Below are 24609 nucleotides of genomic sequence, written 5' to 3' on the forward strand. Positions count from 1 at the left end.
CAAAATTTTTAATATGAATTCCAGGAATCTTGCCATGTTAGTCTAAAGCTTCAGTCCAGGAATTAGACATGGCTCACTAGCCAGCCAAGCTTTCAAAGAAAGCTCCAGTCCAAAACACTAGACATGGCCAATGGCCAGCCAAGCTTCAGCAGATATGGATACTTTTCAAGTATAGAATAACTAAGTGTGTGAGAATCTCTTCTTTTGTGATGGTAAGTTGAAACCCCAGTCCAAAAGATTAGACATGGCTTACAGCCAGCCAGGATTCAACAAATCATCATGAAACACTAGAATTCATTCTTAAAAACTTTGAATAAAAATTTTTTTGAAAACATTTTTATTTTTTTTTGAAAACAAAAGAGAAATTTTTGAAAAATATTTTTGAAAAATTTTTGAAAAGAAAACGAAAAGAAAATTACCCAATCTGAGCAACAAGATGAGCCGTCAGTTGTCCAAACTCAAACAATCCCCGGCAACGGCGCCAAAAACTTGGTGCTGTTGCCGGATCAAAAGGGAATCTGGCACTGATGTTACCGGACCAAAAGCTTGCCGAAAACTCAAACAATCCCCGGCAACGGCGCCAAAAACTTGGTGGACGAAAATGTGTTCCACGTTTTTTGTACTTGTGTGTGATTAACAATATATAATTGTATTGAATCCTCATTGTGGCTCTATGTGTGGACACAACTCCGTTCAACTAACCAGCAAGTGCACTGGGTCGTCCAAGTAATACCTTACGTGAGTAAGGGTCGAATCCCACGGAGATTGTTGGTATGAAGCAAGCTATGGTCACCTTGTAAATCTCAGTCAGGCAGATATAAAGTGATAATGGTGTTTTCGAATTTAATATAATAAGATAGGGATAGGAATACTTATGTAAATCATTGGTAGGAATTTCAGATAAGCGAATGGAGATGCTTTTCGTTCCTCTGAACCTCTGCTTTCCTGCTGTCTTCATCTAATCAGTCTTACTCCTTTCCATGGCTGGCTTTATGTGATACATCACCACTGTCAATGGCTACTTTTGGTCATCTCTCGGGAAAATGATCCAATGCCCTGTCACGGCACGGCTAATCGTCTGGAGGCATCACCCTTGTCAATGGCTTCATCTTATCCTCTCAGTGAATAATATGCTCACGCACCCTGTCACGGCACGGCTATTCATCTGTTGGTTCTCGATCATGCTGGAATAGGATTTACTAACCTTTTGCGTCTGTCACTAACGCCCTGCAATCGCGAGTTAGGAGCTCGTCACAGTCATTCAATCATTGAATCCTACTCGGAATACCACGGACAAGGTTTAGACTTTCCGGATTCTCTTGAATGCCGCCATCATTCTAGCTTACGCCACGAAGATTCCGGTTGGGAGATCTAAGAGATATTCATTCTAGCTTAATTCATGTAGAACAGAAGTGTTTGTCAGGCACGCGTTCATAGGGGAGAAGGATGATGAGCGTCACACATAATCATCACCTTCATCACGTTCTTGGGTACGAATGGATATCTTAGAAGAGAAATAAGAAGAATTTAATAGAAAACAGTAGTACTTTGCATTAATCTTTGAGGAACAGCAGAGCTCCACACCTTAATCTATGGAGTGTAGAAACTCTACCGTTGAAAATACATAAGTGAAGGTCCAGGCATGGCCGAGATGGCCAGCCCCCTAAAACGTGATCAATAGTCTCCTAAGATGAACAATAGATTAAAACTGAGACCAAAGATGGTCAAAAAGACTAGTAAAAGGTCCTATTTATAATAAACTAGTCACTAGGGTTTACATGAGTAAGTAATTGATGCATAAATCCACTTCCGGGGCCCACTTGGTGTGTGTTTGGGCTGAGCTTAAGTGTTCCACGTGCAGAGGCCATTTGTGGAGTTGAACGCCAGTTTCTGTGCCAGTTTGGGCGTTCAACTCTGGTTTTGGATCCTTTTCTGGCGCTGGACGCCAGATTTGGACAGAAGGCTGGTGTTGAACGCCAGTTTACGTCGTCAATTCTTGGCCAAAGTATGGACGATTATATATTTCTGGAAAGCCCTAGATGTCTACTTTCCAACGCAATTGGAAGCGCGCCATTTCGAGTTCTGTAGCTCCAGAAAATCCACTTTGAGTGCAGGGAGGTCAGAATCCAACAGCATCAGCAGTCCTTTTTCAACCTCTGAATCTGATTTTTGCTCAAGTCCCTCAATTTCAGCCAGAAAATACCTGAAATCACAGAAAAACACACAAACTCATAGTAAAGTCCAGAAATGTGAATTTAACATAAAAACTAATGAAAACATCCCTAAAAGTGACTAGATCCTACTAAAAACATACTAAAAACAATGCCAAAAAGCGTGTAAATTATCCGCTCATCAAGGACAGCGTTGCGCGTATAGCTCTCAATCGGCTAAGATCTGTCTCACCAATTTAAAAAGGGTTGTCACAAATTTTAGAAATAAAATACTGGGAGTATGAGTCCCAGGTCGTCTCCCAACGAGTTGCAGGAAAGAGTGCTATTTTATTAACTAGGGGTTTTCAGAAAAATTAAGTTTTGATAACGAGTAATTGAAATTATTAGAAATTAAAGCAATAAAAATAAACTAAGAATAATTATTGATACTCTAAATAAAAGGCCTTGACTGGGGGAATAATTAATTGGAATTTTTATCCTTATTGGGATCTTCTCAAGTGTATTGTAAAAGGGTGTTGTTCTCACTCGATTACCCCTTACTAAATAAGAAAAGGTATGGTGATTAAACTAACTCTTACCCTCAAATCCTAGTTCTCTCCCTTAGGGAGGTCTAGTGTTAGTAGGTATGGAATTAGCTAACAACGTCCAATTCAACCAAGCACCTGAGCATTTCAACTCAAGTATCTCCTCTTAATCAACCCCCATGTCAAGTAGAAATTCTACTCCATTGACATGAAATTAATAATCATAAAAATATGAGAAGACATAATTAAATAAAATAAAATAGAGAATTAAAATTAATTAAAATAAAAATAACTCTATATATTAATAAATTCAAAACGCAACATAATTATCTGAATAGAGTCAATGAGTAACTAATTAAAAGTAAGGAAATAAGGAAACAAACTAAAGTAATGTCTTCAACGGAGGTAATGACTCTCAGCATCCAAAAATCCAAGCAAAAGCATAAACTATCAATGTAATGCAAATCTAAAAACTCAGATCTAAAACTGACGTAATCCTAATGTGATGAATCTGAATGTGTGTGGATGCGTGTTGAGTCTCAGCATGTTCCCTAGGTTTAGTCTGTGTTTCTGAGCCAAAAACTGGGTCAAAATGCGGCCCGAAATTGCCCCCAGCGTATTTTGTTATTTTTGCAGATCGCACAGGTCATGCGTACGCATCGTCCACGCGTTCACGTCATTCAGCGATTTTCCTTGTCACGCGTTCGCGTGGTTCACGCATTCGCGTCATTCGTGCAGACTGCAATCCACATGTTCGCGTCGCTGCGAATTCTCCATTTCGCGCGTTCGCGTGGGCCATGCGCTCGCGTCATTGCTCGCTGGTCATCTCCTTAATTTCTTGTGTTCCTTCCATTTTTGTAAGCCTCCTCTCTAATTTCCAAGTCATTGATGCCCTATGAAGTCTGAGACACTTATCACACGGATCACGGTATCGAATGGGATAAAGGAGAATTAAAATATGTAATTAAAAGTCTCTAAGAAGCAAGTTTTCAACCATGGAGTGATTTTGGGAAGAAATTGTAAGTACATGCTAATCATATGAATAAGTGGGTAAAGATTTGATAAAACCACACAATTAAACACAATATAAATCATAAAATAATGGTTTATCAACCTCCCCACACTTAAACATTAGCATGTCCTCATGCTTAGTTGAAGGAGATAAAGTAAATGAGTAGGGAAATGTAAAACTCATGAAATGCAATGCAACCTATATATATATATATATGAATGCAACTATATGATCCTTGTCTACTTGGTTAAAAGTAAATAAACTCTTCAAGACAAACATAAATCAAATTCCACTAATTCAGTTTATACAGTAAGAACAGATAAAAATGCAAGAAGATAGCTCATGAAAGCAGGGAACATGGAATCAAGCATTGAACCCTCACTGATGGTGTATGTGCACTCTATTCTCTCAAGTGTATAGGGTAATCACTCTACTCTTCTCTAATCATGCTTTCTAAATTTTGTTCTTCACCTAACCAATTAACAATAATTAACATACCAATGCAAGCATCATGAGGTCTTTTTAAGGTTGTAATGGGACTAAGGTAAGGGTGAGGATATATATATATCGCTAAGTGAGCTTATAAAAATCTTTAATTAACCTAAGCTCTCACCTAACATACATATACTCTATATAAGTTTTAGAATCATGCCTAGCTACCCATAATTTTTACTTTTGCATTACATACTCATGCATCAACTTTTCTTTAATTTTATCACATATGCATTGATTTTTTTCATTAACTTAACATTGGGGTAATTTTGTCCCTTTATTTAATTAAATACTTATTGAATATTTTTGGATCTTTTTTTTTAAATAAAAATAAACATAGCTTATCAATGCACATGGATTTTTAATTTTTCTAGTTTCACATGAGTAGGTACCCAAATTCCCATTATTTTATCATGACACATTCCCTGATTAACCCATGTTCCCACAATTTTCCCATACTTAATTGATACACAATTTCTATCTTAAGCTAACCAAAGATTCAATTGGGATATTTAATTATTTTTCCGCTTAAGGCTAGTAATGTGGTAAAATATAGAACAAATGGGATTAAAAGGCTCAAAGTGGCTGACAAAGGTAATTTGAAGGGTAGGCTTATTTGGGATAAGTGAGCTAAACAAATAATGGCCTCAATCATACACATGCATATAACATATTAAATATTGGACATATAAGATGAAACAAAATAAGATTACAATCATAGAGAAGTAAACACACAAGAATAAAATATTTATGGTTAAATAATGTAACCATGTAATTAAGCTCAAATCTCACAAGTTGTATGTTCTTAGCTTTTTAAACTATGTTCCAAATACAACTTCAAACAAATTTAACACAAAAAATTTGATTTAAATTAGTGAAATTTTTCAAAAAATAGGGTCTTAGAAGAAACTTATTATTTTCAATCAAGTAGAACATGCATGCAATTAACCTATTACTATGCAATCTATTCTATCCTAAACAAAAGAAAAATTAACTAAATATCCTATTTTATTGGTGTTTTAAGGAAAAGAAATTACCTCCGGAAGTCAGGTACTGACCGACCTCCCCACACTTAAGGCTTTGCACCATCCTCGGTGCCATCTATTAGAAACAAAGGGGGGTTGGTAGCAGCATCTCCACCATCGGGACCTTTATGGCTCCCTGTGCTGATAAATGAAGTGGAGTCCGGGGTGTCTGGGTCTTTGTAGTTTTCCATAAGTAGCTCCTTGAGGTATGTGAATCGGCGCTTGTTACGGCGCTCTCTTAACTTTGCTTTGTGTTCCTGCCGATCCAACCTTTCAAGTATCTGATGGAGCTGTTGGTTTGTTGTAGGTGCTTGTGGTATTGAAGGAGGAATGTCTTCAGCCGGTTCTGTAGGCTGGCTTGTAGTGGCTGCTGGCGGTCTGATATATTTTCCGTTAGGGACGTACTGATCATCCCGTGGAAGTAGGGCTTTGGTGTCCCCAGCTCTGTAGGAGACTCCGGCTGTCGAGACAAGATCTGAAACCAAGGCGGGAAAAGGTAAGTTGCTCGCAATTTGTACGTGTCCCATTGCATTCCGGATGTGTCTTGGTAAGTTAAGGTGCTGGTCTGTAAGGATACACTAGAGTAAGACAGCCATGTCTGCAGTGAAGGAGGACTCGTGAGTGCTCGGAAAGACATAATGGGACATGATATGTGCCCATACTCGAGCCTCCAAGGTAAGTGCTGAAGCCGATATGCCCTTAAGTCGGGAACGATGGTATCCATAGATCCATCTGTTGCCAGGTTGTGCTATAACTCTGAGAACGGTGTCCTAGTCAAATTGGTATGTCTGGCGCTTGAGTGAGGCTTCTTGGAATGTGTCCAATCTTTCTGGAGCAGGGGGAAGATCTAAAGCTTGTTGAATGGCCTCTTCAGTTATGGGGACTTGCTTCTGACGGACATAGACAGACTGCATAGTTGGCACGTGAAAGTTGGAGTAGAATTCTACTACCCATGAGAGATTAACCTGCCGTGACTGTCTTTGTAGGAATCCCCATTGTCTTCGTTCAATTTGTGGCTCAACAAATTTAGCAATGCGGGTCGGGAGGATGAAAAGGTATTCATTGTTATAATTCCTTGCTGCCAGGATGGGGAACATCTGCTCACAGTAGCGGTTAGGAAACCGCACAGTGTCCTTTGCTGGGAAGGCTTTTTCTTTTTCATCGACCTTGATGATCCTCTTGATTCTTTTTGTTGAGGGCTTTACTGCTGTTGAAGATGGCTCTGCCACTAATGCTCTTTTTGTTCCTTTCCTTGCTGGTGGTTTGGGAGTAGCTTTCTCTTTGCCTTTCTTGGTGGCCATCCTGAAAAAGGAAAGAGAAAGTAATATGTAAAGCGAAGGGTTCGAGCAAGGAAGCAAATATTATGAGAGGTAATCAATGCATGATAAGGAAGCATGTCGTTAACACATGGTCTAGACTACATGTGAAAAGTTCATCAAAGGAAACATAGCAAGTGCATGTGATGGCAATTAAATGCAAGATGTTTATTGGCATGTCGGCAAAGGCATGAGTAGCATAGATCAAGCATTCAATGTCCAAGTTAGATTACTAAGTCTTTCAAACTAATAACCTGTTTGTATTGATAATTAAATTAAATTAATAAAATATAAAAGAGGTTTTGTGAAAAACAGACATTAAAGTAGTAGGATAACATAAAGGTAGTGCATGATGCTATACGGACTTTTTCTCAAACACATAGCATGCATGGTAAATATGTTTTTGAAAATATAAAATAGAACATGCAAGTAACCCTTTAAAAGGTAATATTAATTGTCAAACAAATCCATGATAATCCACAAGAAAAATATAGAAAATAAAGACCTAGATAAAATTTCAACACCAATTAAAAGGAATAAAAAGAAAGAAAGAAAAAGAAAAAGAAAATATAGATAAAGAAAGTAAAAAGAAAAAGAAGAAGAAAACATAATAAAAATAAGAATAATAATGGAAAAGTAAAGAAGGAAGAAGAATAAACCTTGATAATGGGTGTTAAAAGAAAAGAAAAGGGGAGAGTAAAAGTGAGAAAGAGTAGAGAAGGAAGAAGAGAGAAGAAGGAAGTAAGAAGGGATAAGAAAAATTAGGATTTGGGGAAGAAAAGATAAGATATTTTGGCTGATCTGGATATTCTGTGCGCCGCACGTAACGCGGACGCGTGGGTCACGCGGTCGCGTGGTGTGTGATTTTTTTCTAGTGACGCGAACGCGTAGGTCACGCGGTCGCGTGACTTGATTTGTGCGAATGGCGCGAGGGCAGCGACGCGTTCGCGCAACTCTCTGTCTCAAACTCATTTTGCCAAAATATTTGGGTGACGCGATCGCGTGGTTGACGCGATTGCGTGGATGGCCATGTTTGGAGGTCGACGCGGACGCGTAGGGCACGCGTTCGCGCGACAGGGCTGGTGCTTCTAGCATCACTCTAGCCCCACTCCATCATAACTTGCTGCCATACACCTCTTTTATGTCGATTGTTAAGGGCACGCATTCGCGTGGGTGATGCGGACGCGTGGGCATGTTTGTGTCTAAGGCACGCCTCCAGCCACGCTTTCGCGTGACTCTCTGTCCAATTCCCTTTTCTTCAAAACGCACTGGTGACGCGGACGCGTCGCGTGCGTGCTTTTTTTTTTTTTTAAATAATATGCATAATGCTCATGCAAACTATATGTAGCTATATACAGGGATGAATAGAAGAGTCATTAACATCATAAAAATAAAGTAAACATGAAACTGAGACTGAAACAGAACGATCATACCATGGTGGGTTGTTTCTCACCTAGCACTTTACTTTTACGTCCTTAAGTTGGACGCTCTTTAGGCTCATTCTGCTTCCCTTGGTGGGTCTTCCAAGAGAAAAATATCTAGTTCCTTTTGATTCTTCATCTTCTCACCATGATAAAGCTTTAGGCGATGTCCATTGACCTTTAGAAATTTGGAGTTAGTAGGATGACACAGGTGGAAAACTCCGTATGGCTCTACCTTTTCTACTCTGTATGGACCTTCCCATCTTGATCTCAGTTTACCCGGCATGAGCCTCAGTCTGGAGTTATATAGTAGAATTAACTCCCCTAGTCTGAATTCTCTCCTTTTAATGTGCTTGTCATGGACAGCCTTCATTTTCTCCTTGTAACGCCTGGAGTTGTCATATGCTTCTAGGCGGATGTTCTCTAGTTCTGCTAGTTACAGCTTTCTTTCAGCACCAGCTTTTGTAAGATTCATGTTGCACTCTCTTACAGCTCAGAAAGCCTTGTGTTCCACCTCTACGGGGAGGTGGCAAGCCTTTCCATATACCAAGCGGAAGGGGCTCATCCCAATGGGTGTCTTGTACACTGTTCTATATGCCCAGAGTGCATCTTGTAGCCTGGCACTCCAGTCCTTCCTATAAGGTTTTACTATCTTCTCCAGAATATGTTTAATCTCTCTGTTAGAGACTTCTGCTTGCCCATTGGTCTGGGGATGATAAGCTGTTGCTACTTTGTGAATTATCCCATGCTTTTTCAGTAATCCTGTTAGTCTCCTATTATAAAAATGGGTGCCTTGATCGCTCACGATTGCTCGTGGTGATCCAAAACGACAGATAATATGGTTTCTAATTAACAAAGGAAACAACAGTGTTAGCATCATCAGTGCGGGTAGGAATTGCTTCCACCCATTTAGAAACATAATCTACGGCTAACAGTATATAAGAGTAACCGTTAGAATTTGGAAATGGACACATGAAGTCAATGTCCCAAACATAAAAAATTTCACAGAAAAGCATAATCTGTTGAGGCATCTCATCCCTCTTGGATATATTACCAAACCTTTGGCATGGGGAACAAGATTTACAAAATTCAGCAGCATCTTTAAAAAGAGTAGACCACCAGAATCCATAGTCTAGAATTTTTCTAGCTGTTCTTTGAGGGCCAAAATGTCCTCCACTCTCAGATGAGTGGCAGGCCTCTAAAATGGACTGGAATTCTGATTGAGGCACACACCATCTAATTACCTGGTCAGCACCACACCTCCATAAATATGGATCATCCCATATATAATATTTGGACTCACTTTTCAGCTTGTCTCTCTGGCGCTTAGTAAAATTTAGAGGAAAAGTGTGGCTAACTAGATAATTAGCTACAGGTACATACCAAGGAACTACTTCAGATACTGCTTGTAAGTTATCAAATGGGAAATTATCATTTATAGGAGTGGAGTCATCCTTAATGTGCTCAAGGCGACTCAAGTGGTCTGCCACTAAATTCTGGTTATCACTCCTGTCCTTAATTTCTAATCAAATTCTTGTAGCAGCAGTATCCAACGTATTAGCCTTGGTTTGGACTCTTTTTTAGCTAATAAATATTTTAGAGCTGCATGGTTTGAGTATACTACTACCTTAGTACCAAGTAAATAGGCTCAGAATTTATCCAGAGCAAAAACAATAGTAAGAAGCTCTTTTTCAGTAGTAGTATAATTAGACTGAGCAGCATCTAAAGTCTTAGATGCATAAGCAATTACAAAAGGGTCCTTACCTTCGCGCTGAGCCAGTGCTGCTCCTACTGCATGGTTGGAAGCATCACACATAATTTCAAATGGCTGGCTCCAGTCTGGTCCTCTCACAATTGGATCTTGAGTCAGGGCGGTCTTCAGCTTATCAAATGCCTGCATACAATCCTCACTGAACTCGAACTCAATTTCCTTCTGCAGCAATCTGGATAAAGGTAATGCTACCTTACTGAAGTCCTTAATGAATCTCCTGTAAAAACCTGCGTGGCCAAGGAACGAACGGACTTTCCTCATGGAGGAGGGGTAAGGTAAACTAGAAATAACATCCACCTTTGCTGGATCTACAGAAATGCCAGTATTAGACACAACATGTCCTAGTACAATTTCTTGTTTGACCATAAAGTGACATTTTTCAAAATTTAATACAAGGTTTGTATTAACACATCTGTCTAACACTCTAGATAAACTATCCAAGCAAAGGCTAAATGAATCACCATATATGCTGAAATCATCTATAAAAATCTCCATACAGTTCTTAATAAGATCAGAGAAAAGACTCATCATACATCTTTGGAAAGTGGTCTTTTCCTGATCTTCAGGAGCTATATGAATTTGAAAGTAGCCTGTATAACCATCTAAAAAGCAGTAATGGGATTTACCTGACAGGCGATCAAGCATTTGATCAATGAATGGCAAGGGGTAATGATCCTTGCGAGTGGCTTGGTTGAGACGCCTATAGTCAATGCAAACTCTCCATGAATTCTGCACTCTAGTTGTCAGGTACTCTCCGTGCTCATTTCTTATTGTTGTGACTCCAGATTTCTTGGGTACCACTTGTACTAGACTGACCCATTTACTGTCTGAGATGGGGTAAATGATATCTGCTTCAAGTAGTCTGGTTACTTCTTTCTTGACAACTTCTAAGATGGTGAGATTCAATCTTCTTTGAGGTTGACAGACAGGCTTTGCTCCCTCTTCTAAGAATATTCTGTGTTCACAAACTTGAGGGCTAATGCCTACTATATCCACCAAGCTCCATACAATTGCTTTCTTATGTTTTCTCAGCACACTGAGTAGTTGTTCTTCCTGTTGAGAAGTGATTTCTTTTGCAATGATGACTGGGAACTTCTGCTTGTCCTCAAGGTAAGCATACTTGAGGTGTGGAGGAAGGGGGTTTAATTCTAATTTCTGCTCATAGCTAGGCTCTAGATCATCTGGGGCTGGTGATAATGGTAAAGTCTTCTCATTGTTTTCATAAAGTGTCCCCACACTTGGACCTTGCTCTATGTACTTCTCTTATAATTCTTCCTGGTGAACTTCAGCTACAGTTTCATCAATAATGTCGCATTGGAAGATAGAATGATCTTCCGGAGGATGCTTCATAGCTTCATTTAAACTGAAACTCACTGTTCTGCTATCTATCTCAAAGGAGTAAGTTCCTGAGAATGCATCCAGCTTGAACTTTGAAGTCTTCAGGAATGGTCTTCCAAGAAGGATTGATGATGGTCTTCCTGAGTCATTAGGGGGCATTTCCAGGATGTAGAAATCAATGGGAAATGTAAGCCCCTTAATGCTCACTAGTACATCTTCAGCAATTCCAACTACTGTAATGATGCTTTTATCTGCTAACACAAAATGAGCTGCCGACCTTTTTAAGGGAGGGAGCCTCAAGGTATCATATATAGACAAAGGCATTATACTAACACATGCTCCTAAATCACACATGCAGTTAGAAAAATTTACACCTCCAATGGTACAGTTAACCATAGATGGACTTGGATCACTACATTTTTTAGGTATATTTTCCATTAAAGCAGATATAGAACTACCTAAAGGAATAGTTTCTAATTCATTAATTTTATCTTTATGTATGCACAAATCCTTTAGAAACTTTGCGTATTTAGGTACCTATTGAATAACATAAAAAAAGAGAACAGTTACCTCGACCTTTTTGAATATTTCAACCATTTTGGGGTCAAGTTCCATCTGTTTTCTGGGATTCCTTGCAAGTTGTGGAAATGGAATAGGAGGGGCGCGATTTGTAGCTTCAGCATCCCTTGGGCCTTCATTCTGTGGTTGAGCTTCTTCTTCTTCAACTATATCTTGTACGTCCTCTTCTTCTTCAGCATCTTCCACTTCCACCACATCCTCTACTGGCATGTTTTCTGGTGGTTTTGGCTCCTCATGGTTCCTCTCCTGTAATGTGGTTCCGGACCTCAAAATGATGGCGTTGATGCCACCTTTGGGATTAGGCAGTGGTTGAGAAGGAATTCCATTAGAGCTTGAAGGTTGATGTGTGGAATTAAGTGATGAATCCATCCAGGAAGCAAGAGCTTGTAAAGTGGCAGTCAAGCCATTCAGACTAGAGTTCAGCTGCGCCTGCATGTCTTGTTCTTGTGCAAGAGAACGGAGCATCTCGTCATTTGATGAAGAATTAGAATAAGCAGTCTGAGAAACTTGTTGTTGGGTTTGCTGGGGTCCTTGTGATTGTCTTAGGTGAGGTGCTCTGTAAGGTTGGTTCTGATTCTGCTGTCTGTTGTTGTTATTGTTATTCCACCTCTGGTTTCCATTATTGTCTCTGCCTCCTCTGTTAAAGTTATCCCTCCAGCCATGGTTAGAATTATCTCTCCAGCCTTGGTTGGAGTTGTCCTGCCATCCATGGTTATTGTTGCCACCTTGGTTGTAGTTGCCACCTTGTTGATTGTATCCTTGATTCGGACGATCATAGAAGTTGTGAGTGGCTGCCACAGTGTTGTCTTCCTAGAGCTACGGACATTCATCAGTATAATGACTATAGTCAGCACAAATTCTGCATACTCTTTGTGGAACTAACTGTTGGCTTTGTTGTGGTGAAGGTTGAGCTTGTTGTGCCTGTTGTTGATTTAACTGCATCTGCTTCAGTAGGTTGGTCATTTCACATTTACTCTGGGTGAGAGCAGTAGTCTCTTTGCTAGAGAAAATCTCTGCAACAGCCTTGGGATGGTTGCGCCTCTGTCTGTGATTCCTAGTAGACTTAGCTACGTCGCTGATCAGTTGCCATGCTTCATCTGCGGTTTTGTACTTTTTCACAGAACCATTACTGGCACCTTCCAATATAGTCTTATCCTGGGGGTTCATGCCTTGAGTGAAGTAGCTGATCAATACTAGTTTACCAATCATGTGATGGGGACATGCGTCTAGGAGATTATTGAAGCGCTCCCAATATTCATAGAGAGTCTCTGATTCACCTTGAACAATGCAAGAGATCTCTTTTTTCAGTCTATTTGTGACTTCAGCTGTGAAGTATTTTTCCAAAAATTCTCTCCTGAGTGTATACCAGTTGGTAATAGTTTCTTCAGGTTGAGAGTAGTACCACTCCCTTGCCTTTTCCTCAAGAGAAAATGGGAAAGCGGTTAACAGAATAGAAGTTTCATCTGCACCATGATGCCTAACAGTAGAACAGGCTGTCTGGAAATCCCTAAGGTGCTTGATAGGCTCTTAAGCAGGTAAGCCATGAAACTTAGGCATCAAGTTGATCAGTGCGGTTTTTAGTTCAAAATCTGCAGCTGCAGTCGGGTGATGTACTTGATACGGCTGCAGTGTAAAATCTGGGGCTCCTGCCTCCTGGAGAGCAATTCTCCTAGGTGCTGCCATATTTCCTGCACATAAATCAATTGGATCAGTAGTAAATGAGCTTGTCTCGATCTCAGATGGCGGTTCAGATTTGCCCTCAGATGAGACTGGTGAATTGATAATAATCACTTCACCACCCTCAGAGACTAACCGACGTCGAGTTCGTCTAATATGTGAAAGAGTTCTTTCAATTTCAGGATCAAATGGGACTAAACTCGGATCAGGCAATGAACGCGTCATTCAATGAGAAAGACATGTAGCTCATGGTAACAGAAATAAAAATAAAATATGCAAATAAAAATAAAATATATACACTAATTAATAATTTAGCACACTATTCCAACTCCCCAGCAACGGCGCCAAAAATTGATGCGTGTCAGAAGTTAACCAATTTAGAGATTTCAATTAAGAGGACAGCGTTGCACGTATAGCTCTTAATCGGCTAAGATCTGTCTCTCCAATTTAAAAAGGGTTGTCACAAATTTTAGAAATAAAATACTGGGAGTATGAGTCACAGGTCGTCTCCCAACGAGTTGCAGGAAAGAGATCTATTTTATTAACTAGGGGTTTTCAGAAAAATTAAGTTTTGATAACGAGTAATTGAAATGATTAGAAATTAAAGAAATAAAAATAAACTAAGAATAATTATTGATACTCTAAATAAAAGGCCTTGACTGGGGGAATAATTAATTGGAATTTTTATCCTTGTTGGGATCTTCTCAAGTGTATTGTAAAAGGGTGTTGTTCTCACTCGGTTACCCCTTACTAAATAAGGAAAGGTATGGTGATTAAACTAACTCTTAGCCTCAAATCCTAGTTCTCCCCCTTAGGGAGGTCTAGTGTTAGTAGGTATGGAATTAGCTAACAACGTCCAATTCAACCAAGCACTTGAGCATTCCAACTCAAGTATCTCCTCTTAATCAACCCCCATGTCAAGTAGAAATTCTACTCCATTGACATGAAATTAATAATCATAAAAATATGAGAAAACATAATTAAATAAAATAAAATAGAGAATTAAAATTAATTAAAATAAAAATAACTCTATATATTAATAAATTCAAAATGCAACATAATTATCTGAACAGAGTCAATGAGTAACTAATTAAAAGTAAGGAAATAAGGAAACAAACTAAAGTAATGTCTTCAACAGAGGTAATGACTCTCAGCATCCAAAAATCCAAGCAAAATCATAAACTATCAATGTAATGCAAATCTAAAATCTCAGATCTAAAACTGACGTAATCCTAATGTGATGAATCTGAATGTGTGTGGATACGTGTTGAGTCTTAGCATGTTCCCTAGGTTTAGTCTGTGTTTTTGGGCCGAAAACTGGGTCAAAATGCGGCCTAAAATTGCCCCCAGCGTATTTTGTTATTTTTGCAGATCTCACAGGTCACGCATACGCATCGTCCACGCGTTCGCGTCATTCAGTGATTTTCCATGTCACGCGTTCGCGTGGTTCACACGTTCGCGTCATTCGTGCAGACTCCAATCCACGCCTTTGCGTCAGGCACGCGTTCGCGTCGCTGCGAATTCTCCATTTCGCGCGTTCACGTGGGCCATGCGCTCGCGTCATTGCTCGCTGGTCATCTCCTTAGTTTCTTGTGTTCCTTCCATTTTTGTAAGCCTCCTCTCTAATTTCCATGTCATTCATGCCCTATGAAGTCTGAAACACTTATAACATGGATCACGGCATCGAATGGGATAAAGGAGAATTAAAATACGTAATTAAAAGTCTCTAGGAAGCAAGTTTTCAACCATGGAGTGATTTTGGGAAGGAATTGTAAATACATGCTAATCATATGAATAAGTGGGTAAAGATTTGATAAAACCATACAATTAAACACAATATAAATCATAAAATAATGGTTTATCATTACCGCCGGTACAAAGCTTTGTATGATGACCTCATTGACATCGTGTGGAACTCTCGGACTGAGGAGTCATTTGAGGATAACTGGGCAGAATTTATAGATGAGTACAAGTTACATAACAACACATGGCTGTTAGGTCTGTTAGTAAATGATTAATTCACACGCTTTAATAGACAATTATTTGGTATCTAGATTTTTCTTATTTGTATTAATAAGTTTGGTGTAAGGTTTCTTTGCTAAAAAATTGGGATTCTTTATTTTCTGTAGACCTGTATGATGATCGACGCATGTGGGTCCCCATATATTTCAAGGGTGAATTTTGGGCAGCAATGAGGAGTACACAAAGGAGTGAGAGAATGCACGCATTCTACGGTGGATACTTACACAGTAAAACTAACTTGGTTCAATTTGTTCATGAATATGACAATGTGTTTGGAGTCAAGGAGTAGAGGGAATTGGAGGATGATGCTACAGACTCGAGGGGGGTTATCCCTTGTGCAACGAGCTCGCCTATGGAGAAATAGTTTTAGCAAGAGTATACCACGAGCATGTTTAAGGATGTTCAAACTAAGTTTGTAAAGAAGGCTGACTGCAAAGTTTCTGTAGTTGATGAACAGGGTCCATTGGTCTGCGTGAAGGTGGAAAAAGAGAAACTAGTCAACGATACTATTCTATGCGTTCCGTACGATGTTCACTTTGACCGTTCCACACAAGAGGTTCGTTGTGAGTGCAATCTTTTTGAGAGATCAGGTGTGTTGTGCTGTCAATGTCTTAAAGTTTTTCATTATTATAAAGTGTACAAAGTACCTTCCTGTTATGTTCTCCCTCGATGGAGCAAGAAAATAAGCGCAAGAATACGTATGTCAAAAGTAGCCATGATGTCAGTCGGTCGGATGAGAGTCATGTTGCATTTAGGAGACTGTGTGCACACTTCTATAATGTTGCTCAAGAGTTCGTCGGTGACGATGACGAAACAACATTGCTGCATGTTGCTTTGGAAGAAACAAGGGCCAAGTTTGCGGCGCACCGTGCCAAGAAGAGGTCCGAGAGCGTGTCAGAGACCCACACCAACATTGGCTCACAGAGTTCGAACGATGTCGGTGTTGATGACATCCAAGGCCCATCGAAGGTCACCACAAAGGGCAGGCCAAAGAGTAAGAGGCTCGGCGCTGCCCTTGAGAAGTCCTTCAAGAATTCAACTCGGAGAAAACACAATAATTCATCCTCGGTACATGTTTGGCTTAATCTCAACTTTGTATGTTTATTTAGTATAGTATTATCAAAGAACATAACTGTTGGACTTTTTCTTTTTTTTGGCAGGTGGTTCGTCCGCACGCATCTCAAGATGTAAACCATGGTGCTGTTGCTGGCCTAAATGTTCCCAAACAAGCAGGTGGTTTCATGTCTTTGTTAAGCTCCTTCAACAGAAATTAGGATTGGTTGTACAAGGTTGTAATAGTGTTTATTTTCTCATCTCTATGTTTAAAGGGTTCATGTTAGTTTCAAGATTTTAAGGCAGCTGTTGCAAAAGTCTATATGTTATTAACTGCAAGAACCCTTTTTCTATTTGTGAAAACGAATCACTTTACTATTTTTATTTCTTTTAGACTTAATGCATAACGAGTATATTTGATGGTTATTCTATAATTTACGAGATAGTTTAATAAAGTTGTACTTGATTTCTACATGCTTTACTGTATACTTTTCCGGTACGTAGCCGTTCGTTCTAGACATTGTTTTCACGGCTTTGTAATCATCTAGGATGGATGTTCATTTCTATAAGTGATCAGATGTTCATTTTCACTCTAAGCATGGATGGTTAGCCGTTAGTATTTGTGTGTGCAGCAATAGGTTGTTATGTTTTAATCTTGACCAAGTACACTGGATGTTCATTATAGTAAAGTATAGGATGTTTAGTTCAAGATGTAAACCATGGTGCTGTTGCTGGCCTGAATGTTCCCGAACAAGCCGGTGGTTTCATGTCTTTGTTAAGTGTAACACCCTCACTACTAGAATGTCACGCTTCCGACTGCGCCACTCTGATAGCAAGAAGTATTACGACTACTTTATAAACTTAATATTAAAATAGGAGCCTGTGACTCAACACCGTATTGTTGATTTCTTTAAAAACCAGAAATAAATATTTTATCTTAAAAAAAAATAAGCAAGCATAGATTCATATACAAGACTTCTTACATATTATCTTATAATATAATATATATAAAACATACAAATCCTATACCTCTTACAAAATTGTAAAAACAAAGACGAGGAAAGAAAATAATCTAATTAATACAACAACATATAAACCAAACGCAGTATAACTCTTCTTAACGCTTCTTCACCCGATTCCTGAAAAGGTAAAGCTGTAGGGGGTGAGAACCTAACCACACGGTCTCACCACGAAGTTTCAAAGTTGTCATAAGAAGATATTTAATAAGAAAACTATTTTCAAGCTCAGTGATTATTATTGCCTTATGAATCTTTTAAAAACCAATATGAAATCGTTCAAAACCTTTTTAAAGAAACAATGTTTAATCTTTTAGAAATCCAAAACCGTTCCTTTCTTATAAGAAAATCTCAATCAGAAATCAACCACGCAATCAAACAACACAATCATTAATTCAGCATCAAAGTTCATTCTCAAATGTAGCACGCCAGGACAAACACATGCAATACAAACAAGGAAAGCACATGTTTAGGTAGCAGTTACAGCAAATAGTTCAAGTAGCAGTTAAGAACAGTTTAGCAATTAGGCAAACCAAAACAAGTTCAAACCCAAGTAAAGCATACAAATGCATATGATGCATGCCTGTCCTATGGCTGATGAGGCTTATCAGTCGATTATCCAGCCAACCCGACAAGTCTGAATTGAACTTAGAGTGTCCCTCGACGTGCATCCCCAAGAGTCTATGCATAGATTTTTCTCAAATAATCAATATTGCTCAATGGGGGTTACATTCCCGGGAATTTATATAGTGCTCGGTCACACTTACGTCGTAGGGTCAACAGAATATCGAGTTTTCAACCTGGTACACGTGGTGGCAAGCCATGGTACTTTATCCAGGGAACCTCGTATCTCAGATAATTCAAAGATCATAAGCCATGTGAATAATTCAAAGTTCATATCTCAACATTCTCAACATTCTCAACATCATAATCATTCGTCAATCCAAATCTCATTTCCAAATTCATTCAAAAACCATATTTCAATGAAATCCTCATCATCCTTCTTTCTATTCCGTCCATTAACAATCCCATTTCAGAACATAATTCTTTCTTTGATAAATAAATCAATCTTAAAACATATAATGTTTAAAAACAAATCTTTTTAATTAATTTCTTCAAATAAAACTTCCAATTTTATAAAATTTCATCAGCATCTCCTCTAAAACTCGGACACTGCCACCCTTTTTGGGTCCCATCCAAACATTTCTCATCCATTTCCAAATCTTAAACATTTTTCCAAAATTGAAACAGTTCTAATATCAAATTATTTTCAAATCAAACCAATTCAATTAACAAAACTCTTTTTAAAATCAAACCAGCTCAAATACTAAATCATTTATAAAATCAGACCAACTCAAAATCAAACCGCACCCAGAATCAAATTATTTTCATATCTCAAATTATTTGAGCTGGTTTGATTTTAAAAAGAGTTTTGTTAATTGAATTGGTTTGATTTGAAAATAATTATTCTCAAATTATTTTCATATCTCAAATTATTCTCAAAATCGATTCATTTATATTACCAAGTAAACTCCAAACCAAGAAAATTCACTTTTCATAATAATCAAGTAAATAATATTTCAAACCGATTTCTTATCAACAACCATACATCGTTCACGCAACCAAGCAATCAATAATTCAGTTTAACAAACCATCACATCCACAAGACAAATATAATCACAGAAGTATATCTTTTTGCATCAATATCTATTTATAACAACTCTATAATGTAAAATAGATTTTAAGAAAAACCCTACCTCAAAGAATCAAACCCGCAGCAATTTTAACGCGATAAACCCTCTTTTCACCTTATTCTGCAGCAGCTACATCATGATTTGTATTCCAAACACCCTCTGCTAGCGGAGAAGAACAGCAAGCAAAAGTAATAACCGCAAACACGGCAGCTCTAGGTAACAGACAGAATAAGCACAACCAAGCAAGGCAAAGAGGAACATTACGTACTAATAAAACAGAGTCGAAATGGAGTATGATGGCAAGATAAAGTACAACAGAATTTGTCTTACCAGAAAAGAAACAAGAGAATGGGGGAACGGAGAAGTTATAGCTTCGACAACATTTCCTTTCAACAATCAGAATGGCGAATAAGGGCACAGCCGAGCAGAAATGGCAAGCCAATGGCGGCGGTAGCATTAATCTGAGTGATTAAGGCAGTAGAGACACCAACAATAATTAAAATAGTGGAACAGAATAGAAGTGGAACAGGTTTCAAGAAAGCAAGAAACAGGGTTACCGGTAAATCTGGCCCTGTTCGGCAACAGCGTAGGCAAGGCTTCTCTTTGGCGGTGAGACGCGGCGGTGGCAACCCTGGCAACGGCAAGGCATGAACGGTGGCGACTGGGTGACACTGTCTCCGACGGCGCATGGGTCTCCTTCCTCCTCCTCTCTTTAATCACATCACTCCCTCTCTCCGCGGCGGTGTCACAGTAGCAGTGATGAGCTTCAGCGGCAGCGAATCGCTGGCGACGGAGGTCTGGCAGTGGTGAATGGCTTCTGCTCGGCGGGCTTGACGGCGTCTGGTACAGTTGCGGCATCTCCACTTTCTCCATCGTGGGCTCTCTCGTTCCTCTCTCACTCTCCCTCAGCTGACACAGTCGATAGTGACGGCGATGCGGGTTCAAAACAGCGATGCCTCTCCTTCTTCGACACGGCTGTACAGCGACGCAACACGGCGCGGTGAGCGGCGGTGAGGCAGCAACGCGGTCTTCTCTCTCTTCTCCTTCCTCAGCTCTCCCTCTCTCTTATCTGTGCGACCTGACGGTGTGGCGGCAGTGACACCCGCTGGTGTCGCCCTCACTCCTCTCCCCTTCTTCCACAGATCCCTCTCCTCTCTCCCCTTTTTGTTTGGCTGGAGTTCATGTGTTAATGTGGGCATTGTTTCTTTTTTTTCTTGAATTTACTGCTGGGTTTAGGGAAGAAAAGGGATTCGGTGGCTGAGGAGATAAGGTGGCTAGGTTTTTGGGGAAATTAGGGTTAGGGTGATATTTTGGGGATTTAGGGTTTTGGTAAAAATTAGGTATAGGGATAATTTGGTAATTTTAATAAAATTGGAGCATAAAGTATTAATATTTGAAAAACTAATTTAATCTCTAAAATTACTTTAAAATATTATTTGTGGTATAAAAATATTAATTGATTTTCATTAAATTACTCTAATTAAAAATTCATGATAATATAATTAATTTCTCTTTATCTTTAACTTAAAGTATTAAATGATATAAATTAAATTATCTAAAATCAAATCATATAAAATTCTTATTATTCCATAACTACCAATTTTATAATTTAAATATAGAAAATAATTCAATAATTATAAAATTGGACAAAATTCTAATTTAAATAGCCAAACCTCATTACTTTCGAATTTCCAGAACTTTAAATCATAAATAGAAAAATAATCCATAGGTATGGAGTTTAGATAAAAACCTTAATTTATTTCAAGTCCAATTAATTGCCTTTAATTATTTTCAATAAAAATAATTTCTGAAATTAAAACCATAAATAAATATATAATTTGAGATTGATTCAAAATAGAACTTTTCAAAAGTCTTGGGTCTTACATTAAGCTCCTTCAACAGAAATTAGGATTGGTTGTACAAGGTTGTGATAGTGTTTATTTTCTCATCTCTATGTTTAAAGGGTTCATGTTAGTTTCAAGGTTTTAAGGCAGCTGTTGCAAAAGTCCATGTGTTATTAACTGGAAGAACCCGTTTTCCATTTTTGAGAACGAATCACTTTACTATTTTTATTTCTTTTAGACTTAATGCATAACGAGTATATTTGATGGTTATTCTGTAATTTACGAGATAGTTTAATAAAGTTGTACTTGATTTCTACATGCTTTACTGTATACTTTTCCGGTACGTAGCCGGTCCTTCTAGACATTGTTTCACGGGTTTGTAATCAACTAGGATGGATGTTCATTTCTATAAGTGATTAGATGTTCATTTTCACTCTAAGCATGGGGTTAGCCGTTAGTATTTGTGTGTGAAGCAATAGGTTGTTATGTTTTAATCTTGACCAAGTACACTGGATGTTGATGCCAGGGCATTTTGGCCAGTTTCACTGACCTTTTCTTTATTGTTTTTAGGGTAGTTTCATGCATTTTCTTAGGGAATAAGCAAGTTTTGGGTAGAATTTCACTTACATCTTGATTCAAGCATACATTGTGCACTTTAAATGATTTCATGAAGATTTTGCATGAATTTAATGACAAATTGGATGATGCATTTCCCATGACTGGGACTAGAGCTTTGATGCACTTTACTGCTTGATTTCAGGACAAAGGAAGCAAGGAAGAACCACGTTAGCAGCCACGTTAGTCTAACTAACGTGACCTCTAACGTGGAATGGGAGCTAACTTGCAAAGTTAATGAGAAAAGTAATCACCAATAATGCCCTCGAAGCCATAATAGCCCACGTTAAGAGTCACGTTAACTAAGTTAACGTGAACTCTAACATGGAAAAAAGAAATGAAGCCAACGTTAGTGACACTTACCTTTGTCACTAACGTTGGACCAAGCTCACAATTGGCTACGTTAAGAGCCACGTTAACTTAGTTAACGTGGACTCTAACGTTGAGAAGCAAAAGAGAAGCCAACGTTAGTGACACTTACCTTTGTCACTAACGTTGAGCTAAGCCACAATGAGCCACATTAACTCCCACGTTAACTTAGTTAACGTGGAGGGAGCAAGAATCGCCAACGTTAGTGACACTCACCTTTGTCACTAACGTTGGAATGAGCCAATGTGAGCAACGTTAACTCCCACGTTAACTTAGTTAACGTGGAAGCTAACGTGGATAAGGGAAGGATGAGCCAACGTTAGTGACACTCACCTTTGTCACTAACGTTGGAAATGGCTATCATTGCTACGTTAGAAGCCACGTTAACCTAGTTAACGTGGATTCTAACGTGGGAAGTAGGGGCACATTGGAACGTTAGTGACAAAGGTAAGTGTCACTAACATTCTCGAAGGATTGGCAAGCTTACGTTAAGAGCCACGTTAACCTAGTTAACGTGGACTTTAACGTAAGGGGAAGAGAAGACTCTCAACGTTATTGGGAAAGGTGAGTCCCAATAACGTGTGCGAAGGACCAAGAGGCAACGTTAGTGGTCACGTTAGTGCCACTAACGTTGAAGTTAATGTGGACCATCCCTGGGTGAGGAACGTTAGTGAAAAAGGTGATTGTCACTAACGTTCTCGAACCCACACTCTCACTTAACGTTAACGCCACTAACATCCTGAGCTAAACACCCTGCCTACTTCACACTTTCTCTCTGCAAGTAAAGTTAAGCCCACTGCAGAAGATAACTGCTTCAAACTCAAGATCCAAAGGCCCATATCCAAGACTTGAAGAACCAACTAGAAGATCAGAAGAGTAGGATATATAGGGGTAGTTTTGAATTAGGAAGAGAGAGCTTTTTGGGGGATTGGAAATTGGGAACTACTCTCTGTATAATTTACTTTCTCTGCACTTCTAGTTCTAATTTTCATGATGTATTCTCCATCTTTGTTTTCTATTTCCAGAGCTATGAACAACTAAACCCCTTTCATTGGGTTAGGGAGCTCTGTTGTAATTTGATAGATCAATACTAGTTTTCATTATTCTTCTTCTATCTTTTCTCTTGATTTTACTAGAAAGCTTTCAATCTTCATCCAATTGGGTAGTTATCTTGGAAAAGAAGCTATTCATACTTGGATCTCTTCTGAACCTTGGAAGAGGAATGAAGAGATCATGCTAGAAATGCTTTCTCATGTTGGATCAAATTGGGTTTGTTGGATATGGTGACTATAATCCTACTAACACTTGATTTGGGAATGCATGTGGTATAATCAGTGACCATACTTCATCTCTTCTCATGAGCAATTGACCAAGGAATTGGCTATTGATCAAGATTTGAGAGATTGAATTGCCAAGAAATTGGAATTCGATCAGTTAAGATTGCCAAGGAGATCAATGAATGCATTGATTGAGGAAGAGATGAAAATGAACTTGATCCGGAGAATGCAACATCTCCTAAGCCCAATGAATCCCCATCTCTGATCTTACTATCTTACCCATTCTCTTTAATTTCTGCAAATTTACTTATATGAGCATCTTCCCCTTTCCCATTTAAATTTTGCGATTTACCTTCTGCCATTTACTTTCAGCTCTTTACTTTCGGCATTTACATTTTCTGCTATTTACTTTCTCGCCATTTAATTTCCTGCAACACTCAAACCAAATTCTGCTTCGCTCAACTAGAACATTCCTCTAATTAAAGTTGCTTGACCAATCAATCCCTGTGGGATTCGACCTCACTCTATTGTGAGTTTTTACTTGACGACAATTCGGTACACTTGCCGAAGGAAAATTGTTGAGAGACAAGTTTCCGTGAGCATCAAGTTTATGGCGCCGTTGCCGGGGATTGATTTTGTATCAACAATGATTAAATTGGAGGATAACTAGATTGAGCATTTTTTTTTCTTCTTCTTTTGTTTGATTTAAGTTCATTTGAGTAATTTACTTTCTGTTCAGTTACTTTCTTCCCTTCCCACTACCTATTTTCTTAGGTGTTTACGATTCAGTCCACTAACCCACTAACTGTTTGATATATTGCATCACTAACACTAACAGCATTTCTAACAAGAATAGTCTCTACATCCAGCTCTTTGCTTGTGCCTTATTGGTTGTATGACAGGGAGAAGAAGCAGGGCTTCAACTTCATTTGATTCTGAACCTGAAAGGACCTTCCTTAAATTAAGGAGGGAAGCAAGAGGAAAGAGAATAGTTGGTGCTGAGGAAGAGGAAGAATATTTTGAACCAGACATGGATGAAAACATGGAGAACCATCATGAAGAAGAGGCTCACAACCATGGCAGAGAGGGTCTAGCAAATCATGCTGGGCAAGAGAGAAGAGTTCTGGGTTCTTACATCAACCCAAACCCAGGAAACTGTGAGAGTAGCATCCAAAGGCCAACCATACATGCCAACAACTTTGAACTAAAGCCACAACTCATCACCCTTGTTCAGAACAACTGTTCATTTGGAGGGAGTGTCCAAGAAGACCCCAATCAACATCTAACCACCTTCCTGAGGATATGTGATACTGTGAAGTCTAATGGTGTTCATCCTGACACCTATAGACTACTTCTGTTCCCTTTCTCACTCAAGGACAAGGTATCTAAATGG

At 38.9% G+C, this 24609-nt stretch overlaps 1 non-coding gene across 1 annotated transcript; it reads left to right on the forward strand.

Moving 5' to 3' along the window:
• Nucleotides 1-12852: 12852 nt before the first annotated feature.
• On the forward strand, nt 12853-12960 carry LOC148576389 (small nucleolar RNA R71). Its single transcript, XR_015903352.1, has one exon. It is a non-coding gene; the product is annotated as a small nucleolar RNA R71 (small nucleolar RNA).
• The last annotated feature ends 11649 nt before the right edge of the window (nt 12961-24609 follow it).

This window comes from Arachis ipaensis, chromosome B1 (genome assembly GCF_059453495.1).
Source record: "Arachis ipaensis isolate K30076 ecotype BB chromosome B1, ASM5945349v1, whole genome shotgun sequence".
Classification (NCBI taxonomy): domain Eukaryota; kingdom Viridiplantae; phylum Streptophyta; class Magnoliopsida; order Fabales; family Fabaceae; genus Arachis; species Arachis ipaensis.